Source organism: Schistocerca nitens, chromosome 4 (assembly GCF_023898315.1).
Source record: "Schistocerca nitens isolate TAMUIC-IGC-003100 chromosome 4, iqSchNite1.1, whole genome shotgun sequence".
NCBI lineage: Eukaryota > Metazoa > Arthropoda > Insecta > Orthoptera > Acrididae > Schistocerca > Schistocerca nitens.
The window spans coordinates 676289226-676294928 of record NC_064617.1 but is presented as its reverse complement, the minus strand read 5'-3'; positions in this window follow the sequence as shown (position 1 = coordinate 676294928).

Below are 5703 nucleotides of genomic sequence, written 5' to 3'. Positions count from 1 at the left end.
GTTGGGTCCACTGGGGGCCGAGCTGCACAATAATCCTGAGTTTGGTGTGGGGCGTCGGTGGGGTGAGTGGACTAGTGTGCGGTCCAACGCACTGCTTTCCGAGTGGGAAGGAGTGCCGGTCCCCGGGACGAATCCGACTGTCAGATTAGTGTGGAGGCTCGGTGTGTCGGCCAGTCTGTGGATGGCTTTTAAGGGGGTCTTGCATCTGCCTCTGCGAATGCGGGCTGGTGCCCCTTATTCCGCCTCAGTTACACTATGTCGGCGATAGCTGCGCAAACACTTTCTCCACGTATGCTTACACACTAGCAAGCAAACACTGTGGTTACACTCAACTGGTGTCGGACGTTCCCGGGGGTGGGGGGTCCACTGGGGCCGAACTGCACAATAATCCTGAGTTCGGTGTGTGGCGGCGGTGGGGTGAGTGGACTGCTGTGCGGTCCAACGCACTGCTTTCCGAGTGGGAAGGAGTGCCGGTCCCCGGGACGAATCCGGCTGGCAGATTAGTGAAGAGGCTCGGTGTGTCGGCCAGTCTGTGGATGGCTTTTAAGGGGGTCTTGCATCTGCCTCTGCGAATGCGGGCTGGTGCCCCTTATTCCGCCTCAGTTACACTATGTTGGCTATAGCTGCGCAAACACTTTCTCCACGTATGCTTACACACTAGCAAGCAAACACTGTGGTTACACTGAACTGGTGTCGAACGTTCCCGGGGGTGGGGGGTCCACTGGGGCCGAACTGCACAATAATCCTGAGTTCGGTGTGGGGCGGCGGTGGGGTGAGTGGACTGCTGTGCGGTCCAACGCACTGCTTTCCGAGTGGGAAGGAGTGCCGGTCCCCGGGACGAATCCGGCTGGCAGATTAGTGTGGAGGCTCGGTGTGTCGGCCAGTCTGTGGATGGCTTTTAAGGGGGTCTTGCATCTGCCTCTGCGAATGCGGGCTGGTGCCCCTTATTGCGCCTCAGTTACACTATGTTGGCAATAGCTGCGCAAACACTTTCTCCACGTATGCTTACACACTAGCAAGCAAACACTGTGGTTACACTCAACTGGTGTCGGACGTTCCCGGGGGGTGGGGGGTCCACTGGGGGCCGAACTGCACAATAATCCTGAGTTCGGTGTGGGGCGGCGGTGGGGTGAGTGGACTGCTGTGCGGTCCAACGCACTGCTTACCGAGTGGGAAGGAGTGCCGGTCCCCGGGACGAATCCGGCTGGCAGAGTAGTGTGGAGGCTCGGTGTGTCGGGCAGTCTGTGGATGGCTTTTAAGGGGGTCTTGCATCTGCCTCTGCGAATGAGGGCTGGTGCCCCTTATTCCGCCTCAGTTACACTATGTTGGCGATAGCTGCGCAAACACTTTCTCCACGTATGCTTACACACTAGCAAGCAAACACTGTGGTTACACTCAACTGGTGTCGGACGTTCCCAGGGTTGGGGGGTCCACTGGGGCCGAACTGCACAATAATCCTGAGTTCGGTGTGGGGCGGCGGTGGGGTGAGTGGACTGCTGTGCGGTCCAACGCACTGCTTTCCGAGTGGGAAGGAGTGCCGGTCCCCGGCATGAATCCGGCCGGCAGATTAGTGTGGAGGCTCGGTATGACGGCCAGTCTGTGGATGGTTTTTAAGGGGGTCTTGCATCTGCCTCTGCGAATGCGTGCTGGTGCCCCTTATTCCGCCTCAGTTACACTATGTCGGCGATAGCTGCGCAAACACTTTCTCCACGTACGTTTACACACTAGCAAGCAAACACTGTGCTTACACTCAACTGGTGTGGGACGTTCCCAGGGGGGTGGGGTGTTCACTGGGGGCCGATCTGCACAATAATCCTGAGTTCGGTGTGGGGCGGCGGTGGGGTGAGTGGACTGCTGTGTGGTCCAAAGCACTGCTTTCCGAGTGGGAAAGAGTGCCAGTCCCCGGCACGAATCCGGCCGGCAGATTAGTGGGAGGCCCGTTATGTCGGCCAGTCTGTGGACGGCTTTTAAGGGGGTCTTGCATCTGCCTCTGCGATTGCGGGGTGGTGCCCCTTATTCTGCCTCAGTTACACTATGTCGGCAATAGCTGCGCAAACACTTTCTCCACGTACGCTTACACACTAGCAAGCAAACACTGTGCTTACACTCAACTGGTGTGGGACGTTTCCGGGGGGGGGGGGGGTCCACTGGTGGCCGAACTGCACAATAATAATGAGTTCGGTGTGGGGCGGCGGTGGGGTGAGTGGACTGCTGTGCGGTCCAACGCACTGCTTTCCGAGTGGGAAGGAGTGACGGTCCCCGGCACGAATCCGTCCGGCAGAGTAGTGTGGAGGCCCGGTATGTCGGCCAGTCTGTGTATGGCTTTTAAGGGGGTCTTGCATCTGCCTCTGCGAATGCGGGCTGGTGCCCCTTATTCCGCCTCAGTTACACTATGTCAGCGATAGCTGCGCAAACACTTTCTCCACGTACGCTTACACACTAGCAAGCAAACACTGTGGTTACAATCAACTGGTGTGGGATGTTCCCGGGGGTTGGGGGGTCCACAGGGTGCCGAGCTGCACAATAATCCTGAGTTCGGTGTGGGGCGGCGGTGGGGTGAGTGGACTGCTGTGCGTCCAACGCACTGCTTTCCGAGTGGGAAGGAGTGCCGGTCCACGGCATGAATCCGGCCGGCAGATTAGTTTGGAGGCACGGTATGTCGGCCAGTTTGTGGAAGGCTTTTAAGGGGTCTTGCATCGGCCTGAGCAAATGCGTGCTGGTGCCCCGAATTCCGCCTCAGTTACACTATGTCGGCGATAGCTGCGCAAACACTTTCTCCATGTACGCTTACACACTAGCAAGCAAACACTGTGGTTACACTCAACTGGTGTGGGATGTTCCCGGGGGTCGGGGGATCCACTTGGGGCCGAACTGCACAATAATCCTGAGTTCGGTGTGGGGCGGCGGTGGGGTGAGTGGACTGCTGTGCAATTCAACGCACTGCTTACCGAGTGGGAAGGAGTGCCGGTCCCCGGCACGAATCCGGCCGGCAGATTAGTGTGGAGGCTCGGTATGTCGGCCAGTCTGTGGATGGCTTTTAAGGGGGTCTTGCATCTGCCTCTGCGAATGCGGGCTGGTGCCCCTTATTCCGCCTCAGTTACACTATGTCGGCGATAGCTGCGCAAACACTTTCTCCACGTACGCTTACACACTAGCAAGCAAACACTGTGGTTATACTCAACTGCTGTGTGACGTTACCGGGGGGTGGGGGGTCCACTGGGGGCCGAACTGCACAATAATCCTGAGTTCGGTGTGGGGCGGCGGTGGGGTGAGTGGACTGCTGTGCGGTCCAACGCACTGCTTTCTGAGTGGGAAGGTGCGCCGGCCCCGGCACGAATCCGGCCGGCAGATTAGTGTGGAGGCTCGGTATGTCGGCCAGTCTGTGGATGGTTTTTAAGGGGGTCTTGCATCTGCCTCTGCAAATGCGGGCTGGTGCCCCTTATTCCGCCTCAGTTACACTATGTCGGCGATAGCTGTGCAAACACTTTCTCCACGTACGCTTACACACTAGCAAGCAAACACTGTGCTTACACTCAACTGGTGTGGGACGTTCCCGGGGGGTGGGGGGTCCACTGGGGGCCGAACTGCACAATAATCCTGAGTTCGGTGTGGGGCGGCGGTGGGGTGAGTGGACTGCTGTAGCCTGTTGTGGGACTGTGAACCACTGAGGGCTTCGGCGGGGACGGAGCCTCTCTGTCGTTTCTAGGACCCCAGTTCCCTACAATACAATAGCACTATTTGATCACCCGTTGTCGATTAATATTTCGCTTCGATAACGTTGACATTCGTTACCTTTGGCTGTGTGGTGGCACTTGTTTTTTGAAGTGAGTATTGCCTTTCTGCTTACGCCGTTCTTTGGTTCCTAGTTGACACAGCTCCGCCCATCGGCAGTTTAAACTGCCACTCACACCGATCTCTCGTTTGATTTGTCTCTTGAAAATGCCTGGATGTTCACCTATCGCAATATCGCCGGTTGTCGAGGACGATAGCCAGCTGCATTTCCGTAAGTTATGTGAATAGATGTTAGCTGTTTGAGTAAATTATATAATTTATTTCTGTAGGAGGAAGATACACATAACTTAGGCAACAAAGCGGGTTGTTGCACACCACGCTTAGGAATGCTTGATTTGGACAGCTATAAATGAAAAATAATCCACAAAGAAATTACAGACGTTGACTGCGAGTGAGCATTGATTTAAACCAGTGGGAAAAGCTGAAAATTTCTTCCGGATGGCGGTCTCCTGTTTAGTAGACATATTCGTTGACCACTGGGCCATCCGGACGCAGTGGTCGTCGCAACTGCACGGACGATTCTAGCACGCTTCCCGTCACACAAAATTCTCAACCTATCCACTCACTACCAATGCAATGCCCCTTGCCCATTATCCCCACTAGTGGCGGCATTTCGCCGATTACCGTAATACTTCGCACCTGATGTCAACAGAACCTGTTGTCGACACGACATATGTAGAATATTGATCCCTCATGAAATCGTTTAAAATCGGGGGAGCCTCTCTGGATGACCCTTTCTTTGGTAGTGCAGAGTGAGGGCGTTTCGAAGGGGATTCGTAGATTTTGAATCCCGTCAGTGAGTGTATTTATAGCTCCTGCGGACGGGCAGGCTCATTCCCACTGTTCCTGAAGCTAACGACTGCGTGGCGAGGTTACTTTAAGAGCGGTTGAAACGTTCTTGATGGTGCCACCCGTGCAACCCCCACATGTTACCAGCAGAGCAGGATGCAATGGCAGTTATAAGCCTGTCTGTAATTGGTGAGCGCCGGCCGAAGTGGCCGTGCGGTTAAAGGCGCTGCAGTCTGGAACCGCAAGACCGCTACGGTTGCAGGTTCGAATCCTGCCTCGGGCATGGATGTTTGTGATGTCCTTAGGTTAGTTAGGTGTAACTAGTTCTAAGTTCTAGGGGACTAATGACCTCAGCAGTTGAGTCCCATAGTGCTCAGAGCCATTTTTGTAATTGGTGAGAAAAATCTGATTCCTGACGTCTAGCCGTTCGAAGTGGCCGGGCGGTTCTAGGCGCTGCCTCGGGCATGGATGTGTGTGATGTCCTTAGGTTAGTTCTAGGAGACTGATGACCTCAGATGTTAAGTCCCATAGTGCTCAGAGCCATTTGAACCATTTGAACTGTGTTGACCATCCTACGTAACGACCGACACGCAACGAGAGATAACTTACTGGAAATACAAAAATAGGGTCTCCTTACTCAGCTTCAAAACGCTGCAGAAAGAGAACCACTGCTCAGAATGAAGTTAAATTTAACTGCATAGGCTAAGGGGGGGGGGGGGGGGGAGGGCGGGGTAAGTCACAGAAAAAAAATTAACGAAAATTTTATAAATAGAAGATGCTGTAAGCGACTTAACGTAAATGGGGGTCGGCTACAAATGGGATGAATCGCAATAGCCGTGTGGTCTGAGCTGGACATTACACCATCCGTACCGCCAAGTGTGCATGAAAACACAAGTTCGGCACTGTCAATTAGGTAAGAACCATGGCAAGGTCGTACCACATCGGATAGGAAAAAATCGGATTTTAATCATCCTGAGGCCAAAAACCGCATAAAAAGTGAAATGACAATGGATTCTAATCGTCGTGAGACTGGCGGAAGACATGTTCAGTATGCTGTCCACCGTTTTCTCCCACAAGTTGAAATCGAGAAACAGCGTGTTCCACAACAGATTGAAGTGTCTG